This window comes from Pan troglodytes, chromosome 3 (assembly GCF_028858775.2).
Source record: "Pan troglodytes isolate AG18354 chromosome 3, NHGRI_mPanTro3-v2.0_pri, whole genome shotgun sequence".
Lineage (NCBI taxonomy): Eukaryota > Metazoa > Chordata > Mammalia > Primates > Hominidae > Pan > Pan troglodytes.
In genome coordinates, this window is record NC_072401.2 from 189,602,504 (window position 1) to 189,620,605 (window position 18,102).

Below are 18,102 nucleotides of genomic sequence, written 5' to 3' on the forward strand. Positions count from 1 at the left end.
TTGTTATTTAAAAACCAAGTCATGACATTTTGAGGCAATGTCCCAGCGCTAAACGGCAAATGTTATCACTTGTAAAAGCAATTAAGAAAATTGTTAGGCTGTGGTGACAGATGAAATGACCCCTTGCTGTCACTGAGGAGCTTTTAAGAGTTATTTTCCTAAGAACAATATGCAAGACCTTGCACACCTAGCCCAGCTTACTTGTCATGGCTCATAACCCGAATGCCATCCCACTGTCCACACTTAGGGAACACAGTGCTGGCCCAGCATCCCCATTCCCGGGTGCACTTTAGGACCACCTTGGGGAGCTGGTAAAAATTATGGCTGGGTGCAGTGGCTCACACCTGTAATCCCAGCACTTCGGGAGGCCGAGGCAGGAGGATCACCTGAGGTCAGGAGTTGAAGACCAGCCTGGCCAACATGGTGAAACCTCATCTCTACTAATAATACAAAAATTAGCCGGGCACGATGGTGCATGCCTGTAATCCCAGCTACTCAGGAGGCTGAGGCAGGAGAATCTCTTGAACCCAGGAGGCAGAGGTTGCAGTGAGCCAAGATCACGCCACTGCACTCCAGCCTGGGTGATGGAGCAAGACTCCATCTCAAAAAAATAAAAAATAAAAATAAAATAATTATGCCTCGGACCCAGCCCAGACTGACTGAGTCAGAATCTCTCGGCGGGGAGCATTCCGGGTGATTCTAAGGTGTGGGCTCTGCGGGGAGCATTCCGGGTGATTCTAAGGTGTGGGCTCTGCGGGGAGCATTCCGGGTGATTCTAACGTGTGGGCTGTGCTGAGAACCACGGCTTTTACCACATCGAGTGACTGACCTTTCTCCAGTCAAAGAATCTTTTCCCCCCTCTTGCTCATGTCACTCCCTCAATCTGCTTTTATACAGTTTTGGCTTTGTCTCTCCAGGCTTCACTTAAATGCTGCTTTCCTAAAGCAATCTCCATATTCTTCCAGCTTTTCCTAAAATCCACTCTTGGATCAGCTAGATCAGCTGAGAATCGGAAACCCACACTGAACTGTACTAGTATCCTACAGAAGCTTCTTGACCTCTCCCAATCCAGGCTTCCACATGCCACCACCAGCCTATTTGTTCTTACAATACATGACCCAGTCACATTCGTCCTTTTGAGGACTCTCACTAACTCAGAAGGTATTTTCAAGCATGTGGAGTACGTTACAATGTTCTCTTCATGGCAGATTTCCAGGAGTAATTTCTTCCGATTCTTAAAGGAGTGACATTTCTCTCGAGCAATAAGGACTTTTTGTTATCTTGTGGACATTCGGAAGCATGTAACTAATCCGTTTTCTCTTTATGAGTTTGCTGCTACAAAGTTTAAAGCCAATCTGTGACCCACTGGTGGAAGATGTGGTCATTATGTGCATGATTTCAAATGACTTCTGGCTTTCTTTTCTATTTCCAACCCACATTTTTCATTATTTGCTGATGGCAAGTTTAATTTGTGCTATCTTGTTGTGCTTCCCCTACTAATTTATTTTACCTTACATTGTTTATTGAACAATATGGTGCAAAAGTTAAATTAAAAGCAAATTTCTCTTGAGTTGTTTCCAATATTTGTATCAAAATTATCCACTAATCTGTGCTTCTATAGTCTTTTCTTTCTTCCCAGATCGCAACCCTAATGTTATTCTACTTTGCATCATAGTTAGCTGTATCTCCTCTTTCCAATTCTAAGTATCTTGGAAGATAATGAACATATATCTTATGAATTTTGCTAAAATCCATAAAAAATAAATAGAAATTGGTTAATAAGTGTTTATCATTGCTTGCTGCTAAGAATACAGAGCTAATAATACTTGGTTTGAATTCCAAGTTCATTATGCACCAACTGGAGACCTTAAGCAACTGAATCTCCAAGCCTCGTTTTTCTAATTATGAAAGAGGAAAAATCGAAAATACTGTTTACCTCACAAGATTGTTAAGATGCTGAAATAATTTTTGTTAAGTTACTTTTTAATGGCGAAATACAACCCACGTGACTAGTAAAGAAAAGGTCTAGAAAGCCTCATCTGTGACTTCATTATATACACACGTATACACACATGCGCACACACTGAGTCTCAGACCCCAGGGGAAAGCTTCAGCCCACGGGTAAAGAGGTAGGCAGAAATGAGATTCCCTCGAGGTCTTCCTAGCCAGGACGAAAGCTTCCAGATCACAATCTAAGAACAGTGGGATACCACTGAAGGATTTTAAGCAGAGGTGTCGTAAAATTGCATATTTAAGTCTTGAAAAGTGACTCTGGCTTTTGTGCTCTAGAAAGCATATGGATACGGGGAACGTGACAGTGAAGGAAGCAAGGATATCTGCTAAGCAGCTACTGCAATAGCAAATGGGAAAGCAAGATCAGCTTAAGGCACCCTGACATCATGAGGTAGCCACACTGAGATCCAAAGCTATATTCTTTCTTTTTTTTTATTATTATACTTTAAGTTCTAGGGTACATGTGCACAACGTGCAGCTTTGTTACATATGTATACATGTGCCATGTTGGTGTGCTGCACCCATTAACTCGTCATTTACATTAGGTATATCTCCTAATGCTCTCCCTCTCCTCTCCCCTCTCCCCATAACAGGCCCCGGTGTGTGATATTCCCCACCCTGTGTCCAAGTGTTCTCATTGTTCAATTCCCACCTATGAGTGAGAACATGCGGGGTTTGGTTTTCTGTCCTTGCAATAGTTTGCACAAAATGATGGTTTCCAGTTTCATCTATGTCCCTACAAAGGACATGAACTCATCCTTTTTTATGGCTGCATAGTATTCCATGGTGTATAAGTGCCACATTTTCTTAATCCAGTCTATCATTGAAGGACATTTGGGTTGGTTCCAAGTCTTTGCTATTGTGAATAGTGCCGCAATAAACATACGTGTGCATGTGTCTTTATAGCAGCATGATTTATAATCCTTTGGGTATATACCCAGTAATGGGATGGCTGGGTCAAATGCTATTTCTAGTTCTAGATCCTTGAGGAATCGCCACACTGTCTTCCACAATGGTTGTACTAGTTTACAGTCCCACCAACAGTGTAAAAGTGTTCCTATTTCTCCACATCCTCTCCAGCACCTGTTGTTTCTTGACTTTTTAATGATCACCATTCTAACTGGTGTGAGATGGTATCTCATTGTGGTTTTGATGTGCATTTCTCTGATGGCCAGTGATGATGAGCATTTTTTCATGTGTCTGTTGGCTGCATAAATGTCTTCTTTTGCGAAGTGTCTGTTCATATCCTTTGCCTACTTGTTGATGGGGTTGATTTTTTCTTGTAAATTTGTTTAAGTTCTTTTTAGATTCTGGATATTAGTCCTTTGCCTGATGGGTAGATTGTAAAAATTTTCTCCCATTCTGTAGGCTGCCTGCTCACTCTGATGGTAGTTTCTTTTGCTGTGCAGAAGCTCTTTAGTTTAATTAGATCCCATTTGTCGATTTTGGCTTTTGGTGTTTTAGACATGAAGTCCTTGCCATGCCTATGTCCTGAATGGTATTGCCTAGGTTTTCTTCTAGGGTTTTTATGGTTTTAGGTCTAACATTTAAGTCTTTACTCCATCTTGAAATAATTTTTGTATAAGCTGTAAGGAAGGGATCCAGTTTCAGCTTTCTACATATGGCTAGCCAGTTTTCCCAGCACCATTTATTAAATAAGGAATCCTTTCCCCATTTCTTGTTTTTGTCAGGTTTGTCAAAGATCAGATGGTTGTAGATGTGTGGTGTTATTTCTGAGGCCTCTGTTCTGTTCCATTGGTCTATCTCTCTGTTTTGGTACCAGTACCAGGCTGTTTTGGTTACTGTAGCCTTGTAGTATAGTTTCAAGTCAGGTAGCGTGATGCCTCCAGCTTTGTTCTTTTGGCTTAGGATTGTCTTGGCCATGTGGGCTCTTTTTTGGTTCTGTATGAACTTTAAAGTAGTTTTTTCCAATTCTGTGAAGAAAGTCACTGGTAGCTTGATGGGGATGGCATTGAATCTATAAATTACCTTGGGCACTATGGCCATTTTCACGATATTGATTCTTCCTATCCATGAGCATGGAATGTTCTTCCATTTGTTTGTGTCCTCTTTTATTTCGTTGAGCAGTGGTTTGTAGTTCTCCTTGAAGAGGTCCTTCACATCCCTTGTAAGTTGGATTCCTAGGTATTTTATTCTCTTTGAAGCAATTGTGAATGGGAGTTTCCTCATGATTTGGCTCTCTGTTTGTCTGTTATTGGTATATGGGAATGCTTGTGATTTTTGCACACTGATTTTGTACCCTGAGACTTTGCTGAAGTTGCTTATCAGCTTAAGGAGATTTTGGGCTGAGACGATGGGGTTTTCTAAATATACCATCATGTCAGCTGCAAACAGGGACAATTTGACTTCCTCTTTTTCTAATTGAATACCCTTTATTTCTTTCTCCTGCCTGATTGCCCTGGCCAGAACTTCCAACACTATGTTGACTAGGAGTGGTGAGAGAGGGCATCCCTGTGTTGTGCCAGTTTTCAAAGGGAATGCTTCCAGTTTTTGCCCATTCAGTATGATATTGGCTGTGGGTTTGTCATAAATAGTTCTTATTATTTTGAGATACATCCCATCAATACCTAGTTTATTGAGAGTTTTTAGCATGAAGGGCTGTTGAATTTTGTCAAAGGCCTTTTCTGCATCTATTGAGATAATCATGTGGTTTTTGTCTTTGGGGGCAGTCTGACCGTTCTCAGATCTCAAACTCTGTGCTGGGAGAACCACCACTCTTTTCAAAGCTGTCAGACAGGGATGTTTGACGTTCTTTCATTTTAAAGTTATTATATAATCATGGCTCCATTTGTCTCTTTGGAAGCATCTTCTCTGTGTAAGTAATTAAAATATTTTCAAGCAAAGTACTTTCACAGTTCTGCAGGCTGTGCAGGAAGCATGGCAGCTTCTGTTTCTGGGGAGGCCTCAGGAACCTTCCAATCATGGTGGAAGGCAAAGGGGGAGCAAGAAATCTCACATGGTGGGAGCAGAAGCAAGAGAGAGGTGGGAGAGGGAGGTGCTACACACGTTTAAACAACCAGATCTCTGGCGAATTCACTCACTACCATGAAGACAGTATGAAGAGGATGGTGCTAAACCATTCGTGAAGAATCCGCCCCCATGATCCAGTCTCCTCTCACCTGGCTCCACCTCCAACATTGGGGATTACAAGTCAGCATGAGATTTGGGTGGGGACACAGATCCAAAGCATATCATTCTGCCCCTGGCCCTCCCAAATCTCATGTCCTTTTCACATTTCAAAACACAATCATGCCTTTGTGATAATCCCCAGAGTCTTAACTCATTCTAGCATTAACTCAAAAGTCCAAAGTCTCCTCTGAGACAAGACTAGTCCCTCCCATGTATGAGTCTGTAAAATCAAAAACAAGTTAGTTACTTCCAAGATACAATGGAGGTACAGGCATTGGGTAAATACTCCCATTCCAGTAGGAAGAAATTGGCCAGAAGAAAGAAGCCAAAGGCCCCATGCAAGTCTGAAACCCAACAGTCATTAACTCTTAGAGCTCCAAAATCGTCTCCTTTGATTCTATCCCTCACATCCAGGGCACACTGATGCTAGGGGTGGGCTCCCAAGGCTTTGGGCATTTAACTTCTAAAGCTCCATATCTAAAATTAAAGATGAATGGATAACTTTTTACTATATTTTTATTCTTAATGTATTTCTCTTTTTGTGTTTTGTTTTGTTTTGTTTGAGACAGGATCTCGCTCTGTCACCATGGATGGAGTGCAGTGACATGATCTCAGCTCTCTGCACCCTCCATCTCCTGGGCTCAAGCAATCCTCCTGCCTCAGCCTGTCCCAAGTAGCTGGGACCACAGGGCACACCACCATGCCCAGCTAATTTTTTGTATTTTTTGTAGAGACAGGGTTTCACCATCTTGCCCAGGCTGGGCTCAAACCGTTGGGATCAAGCAATCCACCTACCTTGGCCTCCCAAAGTGCTGAGATTACAAGTCTGCCATCTCTCCTGGCCCTAATTTCTCTTTATAAAATCAGATTTTGTTGGAAGTATCCTATTTGCTAAAACCTTGATATCTGATGCACTTAGCATAGAAATCAGGCTGGAAAAACGAATCTGTAATAGATATCTAAAACTTTAAAAAATGTAAGAGTCAGAAGCTTAAATTTTTACCTCTTTTTGGACGGATGTTTTTCTAAAATAAACATTTTCCTGCCTTTTCAAGTAAAAACATTGACAATAGTAAAAATGTCCCTTAATCATCCTGAATCATTAGATATTAGTTTTATTCTTCATGTAATTGACTCAGTGGTGTTTAGGACTAGTGGTCTCTAACTTCAACAAGTGTGGGATGGCCCATGGCATGAAAAGAGGGATAGGGCTTGTCTGACCCTCTCTAGTGGGGATGACCCAAGGCCTTTGCTGATGCCTGAAGCCTACAGCAAGGCAATGTGTACAAACAGTGGCTTCACCTTCCAGAACATTTTCTTTCTCTCTGTTCTTAGTAGTTTTGACTTGTCCCCACCATTCAAGCTAAGTGTCCTTTATAACAATAAAGTTGAAACTAGCAAAAACGTCCAACTCTGTGTGGTTCATTAAATACTATACTGTTGTGAGCAAGGATGTAATTTTTGTCAGGGATGGGCTTCCCCCATGCCCCCTCTAAGATTACATAATACCCAAAATTACATAAGATTACACCTAAGATTACATAATACCCAAAAGAAAGGGTAGCCCTAAAATAGTGACACTGAGGAGATACTAGTTACATGAAAAATGATCACAAAAACAATAAGAACTCACATGACAGATTTTTCACTTTTAAAAATGTATTTTACATAATAGTTTGATATAAATACATTCTATGGGAGACTAATATATATATTTATATGAAATATTTAACGTCTAGATTTTTTTAAGTTAAAATAACCTCCTTGAGCACCCAGTTACACTTTCTTTCCCTCCATATCTTCTTTCGATTCCACTTCCCTGACCATATGTGAGCACTGTTTGTGCTTTCCAAACATTTTCCTAGACATCAGCACACACACATGCACACACACACACACACACACAGTTCAAATATAAAATGCTACTTTTTCCAAAAATGTGATCATATCCTATTAAATGACCTGCCTTTTTTCCACTTATCTGTGAAAACTTTTTATGTCAATACATATATATACACATTATATATATATATGCATTATATATATATGCATTATATATATGCATTTTATACACACACACACACATATATCTGCCTCGGTCTTTTTAATTGCTGTGGTGTATTACATATCATGTGTACCATAATTTTTTTTTTTGAGATAGAGTCTTGCTCTGTCACCCAAGCTGGAGTGCAGTGGCATGATCTCAGCTCATTGCAGCCTCTTCCTCAAGTTCAAGTGATTCTCCTGCCTCAGCCTCCCAAGTAGCTGGGATTACAGGCTTCTGCCACCATGCCCAGCTAATTTTTATTTTTAGTAGAGATGGGGTTTCACCACGTCGGCCAGGCTGGTCTCGAACTCTTGACCTCAAGTGATCTGCCTGCCTCGGCCTCCCAAAGTGCTGGGATTACAGGAGTGAGCCACCGCCCCCAGCCTTCAGACAGTATATATTTTTGTGAAATCCAATTCTTCACTGTTAAAGAATACTATTTTACATTAATCTTTGTATATACATGTGACTATAATGAATATCCTTTGTACATATATGTGCTCTTTCTCCCTACTCATACGTAAAATTACTGGGTGAAAGGGTACATTATATTTAAATCTGACATATACTTGCAAATGCCCCACCAAAAAAGCCCTGAAATTTGAATTCCCACTATCAGTTTTTGAAAGTTCCTATTCTCTTACCTCTTCCTCCATGCTGAATATTATCAGTCTTTTTCATTTGTCCTCATCTCATGAATAAAAATTACATTTCTGTCTTAATTTAATCTGCCTTATTAACTAGTTTTATGTGATACTAAGTATAATTTTCTGTCATTACATGTTTTCTATCAGATTTGTTATCTTTTATTGATCTTTATGTGCTTGATATTATCATAGAGATTAATGCTGTATTGTAAATAATTTTCCCATGATTTTTCATTGTACTTTTTCATGTGGGTTTTTGACATAGATGCTTCAGATTTTTATATAGACATATCTGTCATTTTTTCTTTATGAATTCTTAGCCTATGTTTAGCATAGATTTTTCCAATGTTGAGATTAAAAATATTTTCTATTCTCATGAAATTTCCTTTAACATTTTTATAATTTTGTAATCTATTTTTATCTCTATAATTCATCTGTAGTTTTTCTGGTTTGAGGTGGGAATCTAGCCTTAATTTTTTGTTTGTGTCAATTGATAACCAGCAGTCTCAATCATAACCTTTCCTTATTGACTTGAAATATAATGCGTAACAGCTGCCAAAATGTACAGGTCTATACCAGTTTTCTTCTAGACTCTCTATTGTCTTCCTTTCATTTATTTATTAATTTTTGTACCAATGCTGCAGTATTTTAATTATGTTTGTCTTGCAGCATATTCTAATCTCTGGTAGGACCTTTCCTTTTACTATTTAATTTTTTTACTTTTACCTCCCACCTCAACGTCCTGAGTAGCTGAGACTACAGGCACATGCCACACCACCTGGCTAGTTTTGTTTGTTTGTTTGTTTGTTTGTTTCAAGCTCCTGTAAAAATAATAACTATTATTTATTGGAAAATCTCTACACCTCAGGGACTATGTGAAGCATTTTTACATGAACTATTTTATTTAATCTTCATAATGGCCCTCTGAGAAAGTGTAATGAGTTGAATGATGGCCACTCAGAGGATATGTCCATGTCCTAACTGCTAGAACCTGTGGATGTGACTTTTGTTGAGAAAAGAGTCTGAGGATGCAATTAAGGATTTCAAGATCATATCATCCTGGATTATCCAGGTGGATCTTAAATCCAATGACAGTTGTCCTTATAAGAGAAAGTCAGAAGGAGATTTGATGCAGAGGTGATTGTGTATTTAGAAACCCCATCGTCTCAACCCAAAATCCCTTAAGCTGATAAGCAACTTCAGCAAAGTCTCAGGATACAAAATCAATGTGCAAAAATCACAAGCATTCCTATACACCAATAACAGACAGGGAGCCAAATCATGAGTAAACTCCCATTCACAATTGCTATAAAGAGAATAAAATACCTAGGAATCCAACTTACAAGGGATGTGAAGGACCTCTTCAAGGAGAACTACAAACCACTGCTCAACGAAATAAAAGAGGACACAAACAAATAGAAGAACATTCCATGCTCTCGGATAGGAAGACTCAATATCGTGAAAATGGCCATAGTGCCCAAGGTAATTTATAGATTCAATGCCATCCCCATCAAGCTAACAATGACTTTCTTCACAGAATTGGAAAAAAACTACTTTAAAGTTCATACAGAACCAAAAAAGAGCCCACATTGCCAAGACAATCCTAAGCCAAAAGAACAAAGCTGGAGGCATCACGCTACCTGACTTCAAACTATACTACAAGGCTACAGTAACCAAAACAGCCTGGTACTGGTACCAAAACAGAGAGATAGACCAATGGAACAGAACAGAGGCCTCAGAAATAACACCACACATCTACAACCATCTGATCTTTGACAAACCTGACAAAAAACAAGAAATGGGGAAAGGATTCCTTATTTAATAAATGGTGCTGGGAAAACTGGCTAGCCATATGTAGAAAGCTGAAACTGGATCCCTTCCTTACAGCTTATACAAAAATTATTTCAAGATGGAGTAAAGACTTAAATGTTAGACCTAAAACCATAAAAACCCTAGAAGAAAACCTAGGCAATACCATTCAGGACATAGGCATGGCAAGGACTTCATGTCTAAAACACCAAAAGCCAAAATCGACAAATGGGATCTAATTAAACTAAAGAGCTTCTGCACAGCAAAAGAAACTACCATCAGAGTGAGCAGGCAGCCTACAGAATGGGAGAAAATTTTTACAATCTACCCATCAGGCAAAGGACTAATATCCAGAATCTAAAAAGAACTTAAACAAATTTACAAGAAAAAATCAACCCCATCAACAAGTAGGCAAAGGATATGAACAGACACTTTGCAAAAGAAGACATTTATGCAGCCAACAGACACATGAAAAAATGCTCATCATCACTGGCCATCAGAGAAATGCACATCAAAACCACAATGAGATACCATCTCACACCAGTTAGAATGGTGATCATTAAAAAGTCAAGAAACAACAGGTGCTGGAGAGGATGTGGAGAAACAGGAACACTTTTACACTGTTGGTGGGACTGTAAACTAGTACAACCATTGTGGAAGACAGTGTGGCGATTCCTCAAGGATCTAGAACTAGAAATAGCATTTGACCCAGCCATCCCATTACTGGGTATATACCCAAAGGATTATAAATCATGCTGCTATAAAAACACATGCACACTTATGTTTATTGCGGCACTATTCACAATAGCAAAGACTTGGAACCAACCCAAATGTCCTTCAATGATAGACTGGATTAAGAAAATGTGGCACATATACACCATGGAATACTATGCAGCCATAAAAAAGGATGAGTTCATGTCCTTTGTAGAGACATGGATGAAGCTGGAAACCATCATTCTCAGCAAACTATTGCAAGGACAGAAAACCAAACGCCGCATGTTCTCACTCATAGGTGGGAATTGAACAATGAGAACACTTGGACACAGGGTGGGGAACATCACACACTGGAGACTGTTGTGGGGTGGGGGGAGGGGGGAGGGATAGCATTAGGAGATATACCTAATGTAAATGACGAGTTAATGGGTGCAGCACACCAGCATGGCACATGTATACATATGTAACAAGCCTGCACGTTGTGCACATGTACCCTAGAACTTAAAGTATAATAATTAAGAAAAGACTAAAAAAAAAAAGAAAATGTGCTACATATAGAATACTATGCAGCCATAAAAAAAGAGGAGTTCATGTCCTTTGCAGGGACATGGATGAAGCTGGAAACCATCATTCTCAGCAAACTATCACAAGGACAGAAAACCAAACATCACATGTTCTTACTCATAGGTGGGAACTGAATAATGAGAACACTTGGACACAGAGTGGGGAACATCACACACCGGGGCCTGTCGTCGGGTGGAGGGAGAGGGGAGGGATAGCATTAGGAGAAATACCTAATGTAAATGACAAGTTAATGGGTGCAGCAAATCAACATGGCACACGTATACCTATGTAACAAACCTGCACATTGTGCATATGTACCCTAGAACTTAAAGTATAATAATAATTTTTAAAAATTAAATTAAAAATTTTCTATTCAGTAATATAGACACTAGATAAAAGACACAAACTATCTTTTAATGAATGGCTGATCTTTGGAAATTGTAAGGGAAAGTTCCAGGGGCCTACAGAAAAAAATAGTGAGCTGAAACAAGACAGTGCCTCCAAACTAGAAGACTTCAGGAAGGGTATATGATTTTGTAGTCTGGGCTCAAATAGTTTAAGGTAGAACTTTCTATCCAGGAACTTGTTGGAACCGGACAAACCTTGTGACGTGGGTTTCGGGACTGGTGGAGAAAGCAAGGCAAGGGTTTTTAGTATTGATGAACACACTGTTTTGGTGAGAATCAAGCTGTTTTTCCTAATAAGCAAAGGATTTTTTTCTGACAAACAAATTATTTGCCCACATAAATTGATTTGAAATAATCTCCTAAAGCAAGTAGTGACGTTATTTATTGGTTTGCAGACTTATCTTTCTGGGGAATGAATTTCCCAGAGAAAACGGTAAAGTTTTATTAACACAGAAAATAAGAAAATTGTTTGCTCTTCCATCACATTTAAAATAATATATATTTAGGCCCAGGTGTAGTGCCTAACACCTGTAATCCCAACAGTTTGGGAGGTGAGGAGTTCAAGACCAGTGTGAGCAACATAGTGAGACCCCCATCTCTAAAACAAACAAATAAAAACAAGAATACATGTCTAAACTGATGGGAATAAAAATAATGAGAATACATATCTAAACTGATGGGATGCAGCCAAAAGCAGACTTTAAAGGCAAACTCATGCACTCAAACGCAGAGACGAGGCCAGGTGCAGTGGCTCACACCTGTAATCCCAGCACTTTGGAAGGCCAAGGCAGAAGGATTGCTTGAGTCCAGAAGTTCGAGACCAGCCTGGGCAAGAGAGTGAGACCCTGTCTCCACAAAAAAAAATTAAAAAATAAAAATAAAACTAGCCGAGTATTGTGGCATGTGCCTGTGGTCCCAACTACTCGGGAGGTTGAGGTGGGAGGATTGCTTGAGCCCACAAGGTTGCAACTGAAATGAGCCAAGTTTGCACCACTGCACTCCAGCCTAGGTGACAGAGCAAGACCCTGTCTCAAAAGAAGCCAACAAGCCAGGTGTGGTGGTTCACGTCTGTAATCCCAGCACTTTGGGAGGCAAAGGAGGGTGGCTCGCTTGAGCTCACATGTTTGAGACCAGCCTGGACAATACCGTGAAACCCCATCTCTACAAAAAATACAAAACTTAGCCAGGCATGGTGGCGTGTGCCTGTAGTTCCAGCTACTCAGGAGGCTGAGGTCAGAGGATGGCTTGAGCCTGGGAGGCAGAAGGTGCAGTGGGCCAAGATGGTGCAAATGCACCCCAGCCTGAGTGACAGAGCCAGACCTTGTCTCAAAAAAAGCAAACACAGAAACAAATACAGAGATGAGAAAAGAATCAGAGACTGTAAGTAAATTACTTTAAATGTCCAAATTTAGAAGTTAAGTGAAGAAGAAGAAATAACCTAAAGAGAGTAAAAGAAAGAAGATAACACTAAAATCAGACATTAATAAAATATAAAGCCAAGATATAATTAGCAGAGACAGTGGGGCAACACTAATTCCTTGAGAAGACTAATAAAATAAAATTGTTTTAAACTTTATTAATATTAGTAAGGGGGTAGCGAAACAACAAAAAGAAGTATAATGCCTGGGTAGTCCCATGACCATTAGGAAATGTGGAATTTTTGAAAAACTTATCACAGTGAAAAAATTAGACTCAAAAAGCTTTTTTGTTTGTTTGTTTGTTTGTTTTTACTGTGGTAAAATACGTAAGAAAAGTTACCATTTGGCTGGGTGCGGTGGCCAGGTACAGGATCACACCTATAATCCCAGCACTTTGGGAGGCTGAGGCAGGCAGATCATCTGAGGTCAGGAGTTCGAGACCAGCCTGACCAACATGGAGAAACCCCATCTCTACTAAAAATACAAAATTAGCCGGGTGTGGTGGCACATGCCTGTAATCCCAGCTACTCGGGAGGCTGAGGCAGGAGAATCGCTTGAACCCGGGAGGCAGAGGTTGTAGTGAGCCGAGACTGTGCCATTGCACTCCAGCCTGGGTGACAAGAGTGAAACTCCATCTCAAAAAAGAAAGAAAGAAAAGTTATAATTGAATCCTTTTTAAGCGTACATTTCTGTGGCATTAGACACATTCGCATTGTTGTGCAAGTATACCACCATCCAGAACTTTTCCATCTTCCCAACTGAAACTCTGTACCCATTAAACACCAACTCCCAACCTCCCATCTCCCAGCCTCTGACAACCCCTATTCTACTCTCTCTATGAATCTCACTACTCTAGGAACTTTTTATGAATGGACTCCTGCAACATCTGTGCTTTTGTGACTGGCCTATTTCACTTAGCATAATGTCTTCAAGGTATATCCATTGTGTTGTGGCATGTCTCAAAATGTTCTTTCCTTTAAAGGGTGAGTGATATTCCATTATCTGTATATTCTATATTTTGTATATCCATGCACCTGTCAGTGGGCACTTGGGCAGCTTTCACCTTTTGGCTATTGTGAATAATGGTATTATGAACATGGGTATACAAATATTTGTTTGGGTCCCTGCTTTCACTTTTTTTGGATGTATGCTCGGAGTGGAATTGCTGGATCATGTGGTTATTCTGTGTTTAACTTTTTAAGGAATGGCCATATAGTTTTCCACAGTAGCTGTACCATCGTACGTTCCTACCAACAGTGCACAGGGATTCCAGTGTCTCCACTTCCTTGTGAACACTTGTTATTTTCTGGGTTTTGATAGTAGCTATCCTAATGGGTATAGAGTGGTATCTCACTGTAGTTTTGATGTGCACTTCCCTAATTTAGTAATGTTGAACATCCTTGCACGTGCCTATTGATTATTTGTGTATCTTCACTGAAGAAACGTCAATGTGTGTTCTTTACCTATTTTTAATTAGGCTGTTTGATATTTGTGTTGTTGAGATGTGGGAGTTCTTTATCTATTCTGGATAGCTATCAATCTCTTATTAGTTATATGACTGACAACGCCCAGAGAGCTTTAAAGGCAAGTTCTACCAACTTTTAATTGCAATCTTACACAAATTAGTTCAAACAATAAAAAAAAAAATGGTTACCCTGAAACTCATTTTATAAAGGATGTATCCATCAGGGTTTAACCAGAGAAACAAAATGAGTAGGAGATGTACACTTAGAGGTTGATTGCAGGGAAGTGACTTACATGATTGTGGGCGCTGGCAAGGCACGTCGGAAGTCCACAGCACAGGCCATCAGAAAGAGGAGGGTGGGATTTTAGGGGCGAACTGAAATTGCTGTCCATAGGCAGAATTTATGTTTTCTCAGGGAAGCCTCAGTTCCGCTCCTGAGGTCTTTCAGCTGATTGAATCAGTCTCACCCAGGATAATCTAGAATAGTGAGACAATAAATATTTTACAATAATCTTCTTAAGTAATGTCGACTGATTGTAGAATTCGGTCACAGCCACAGAATACCTTCACAGCATCACCTGATTTAGTGTTTGATGGAATAACCGGGGACCAGCGACTGGCCAAGTGGATATGTGAAACTGATCATCGCAAAAGTCAAACAACCTATGCAAAGGCCAGAAAATGACAGTTTCAAAAACTAGCAGCCAATTTTAGTCACTAATTCAGATTAGAAATCCCCCCGCAAAACTACACATAACAATAACAAAAAAGGCCGGGCGCAGTGGCTCACGCCTGTAATCCCAGCACTTTGGGAGGCAGAGGCGGGCGGATTGCCTGAGCTCAGGAGTTCGACACCAGCCTGAGCAACATTGTGAAACCCCGTCTCTACTAAAATACACAACAATTAGCCAGGCATGGCGGCATGCGCCTGTGGTCCCAGCTACTCAGGAGGCTGAAGCAGGAAGAATTGCTTGAACTTGGGAGGCGAAGGTTGTGGTGAGCCGAGATCACACCACTGCACTCCAGCCTGGGTGACAGAGCAAGACTCCGTCTCCAAAAAAAGAAAAAAAAAAAAAAAAAAGTAACAAACCAGATCCAGCAATATGTGAAATGGAAAAAAAAAGTCCAAAATATAAATATTTATCTTGTACGAAATTCTAGAACTAAAAAACATTTGACCCCTTATCTCTTTAAATTGTACTTCAAAAAATATATAATAGGGGCTGTCTTTATAATAGAGTAATATGTTTATTGTATCTGTTTTGAAGATATACTCCGAATAATCCCTTGTTCCACAGTTCAAATCTGAGGTAACATTGAAGACAGAAAACAATGGTGACATTATCCCCACTCCCTTAAGGCCAGCCCTGCAATGATCCGGCATTGGAAATGCTGCTGCTTTACTTCACTAAATGATACTTTGTTTTGCAATTTACTATGAATTACATAGCTTAATCTATGCAATAACAATCCTAAAAAAAGAAATGTTTCTGGTTTATTTCTGGAATTTAAATGAAACTGGTGCTTTTATATTCATATTTGTGTTAATATTTTCTAGCATCCAAGTACAAATCCATTTATCCTTTTTAATAATACTCATAAACATGAATATCTGAACTAAAACCTTCACCTATAAAATTAGACAAATGGGGGAAAATATTGTAAAAGCAATAATAGTTAAAGAGATATTGAATTTGGCTGGGTGCGGTGGCTCACGCCTGTAATCCCAGCACTTTGAGAGGCCGAGGCGGGTGAATCACAAGGTCAGGAGTTCGAGACCAGCCTGACCAACATGGTGAAACCCCGTCTCTACTAAAAATACAAAAGTTGATTGGGCATGGTGGCACCTTCCTGTAATCCCAGCTACTCAGGAGGTTGAGGCAGGAGAATTGCTTGAACTGGGACCCGGGAAGCGGAGGTTGCAGTGAGCCGAGATCGCGCCACGGCATCCCAGCCTGGGCTACGGAGCAAAACTTCATCTCAAAAAAAAAAAAAAAAAGAAGATATTGAATTTAAATAGGATTTATCTTCTCAATAACTAAGTTTATTATTGCCAAAGTGGTATTTTAGTTGAAGAATTAGAATAAGAAGAATTCAAACTAAATAGGGCAATAATTGTCTAGAATACTGAAAGAGAAAAGTGCTTATTCAACAAATATTTATGGAATGATTTTTCTTAGTGTTAAGGACAACAGATTACAGACAAATAAGATATAATTCTCTTTTTAAAGATCTCACGAGTCTAATAATAACCTAAAGACCAGCATATAAACATACAATCATATTACTATGTAATAAATGGTATAAAAATATGCACAGGGTGTTATAAAAACATGATCATGTGGGAAGAAGATAAATCAGTAGCAACTCCTGAAGGAAATGATACCAAATCTGTATCTTGAGGAGAAATCACCCACTAGCTCAGTGGGAAAGTGGGAGACGTTCCACACAAAAGGAACGGTTTGAAAATGAGAGGAAAGTGGACGCTGGAGAAAATTTTCCAAAAACATTTTATCTCTGTAGAATTGGGTATGTGTGGCCTTTTCCAAGCAAAGTGTTTAATCAAATGGATTTTCTGAAGATTGTTAAACTTTCTGTTTACGTTACGCTAACAAAGAATGCAGTTTCCCAACTGTTCCACAATTTACTACTTACTGAGAGGGTGTCTCTCCTTATTTCTCTCGTGGAACTAGTACAAGGTTAAACCTACCATTTTCTGTAGTGGGCACCCAGTAAGTTGTCTCACTCCCCTGGGAACTGCACTCCCTTCCCCTCCCATTCTTATGCGGCTCACAGGTGCTACTGTGTTCTTTGAAAACCCAAAACCCTGGCCAGAATTCAAAGACAGCAGTATGGGCAACTGACTGTAGCCTGGCTAATCACAATACTTCAGTCCTTGTTGACTGGACTTGCGATGGGAACTTAGGCTAAACTGTATCAAGAAAGCCCTTTTCCAGAATTGTTTGTTTGGAACCCCCAAAAAATCAAGCAAATGCCTTTCTCGTGTCTGAAGCTCTACAGTTTTCCTGTGAGCATAAACACAGCTACATAGAGAGAATGAACTTACAGAGACAGAAACAGAAGAAAAGAATGCCAGGATCAGCTTCATCCCACAAGACTGAAGTCTATTCCAGCAGGAAACATCTGGAGTCTTCCCTTAAACCTCCCTTTTTTAAATGTTGTGAGTTTTCTTTCTTTAGCTTTATTCATTCAACTAGCAAGCACAACCTTGGAACATCCAGTTTCAAAGGTTTCTGCCAAATGCCCTGGCTGTTTAGCTTTTCTTTCCCTTCCCTCATTCTGTCTAGCTACAATCATCTTGACAAACAGAGAAGAAAGGACTGGGGTCACACGGGAGTAGATGTTCATGTATTACAAGGGTAATAATGAAATGAATGATGAGAATAATTATAACTTACATGCCCATACTCAGAAATGATATGAGCTAAAAAAAAAAAAAAAAAAAAGTGAAATTGTCAGAATTTGTTCTGTATGAACAGTTACCCTTCCGGTTCTTGGGGAACTAGCAGTCACCCGGTGACTAGCCTTTGGTTGCTCAGAGAACAATATTGTAATTCTGTAATGAATTCTGTAATTATAATATTGTTCTCTGAGCAAGCAAAGGGGAGACTAAATGTGTATGGTCTCCTCGGAAGCATCTCAACTTCTAATTATTTAAAAATTTTACTTCCTCACTGAGAATGTAACCTGTTTGTTTCCCAGTCTTTCGAAGTGTTAACTGTCTATCTGCTATGAGCCAGTTAATATAATACATGTCAAATTTAATGTGCTAACCTTGTATTCAATATAGGAGAGACAATTAAGGTTCTCCAGCAGCAGTAAGACATTCTCTGAGACAGCAACAGCC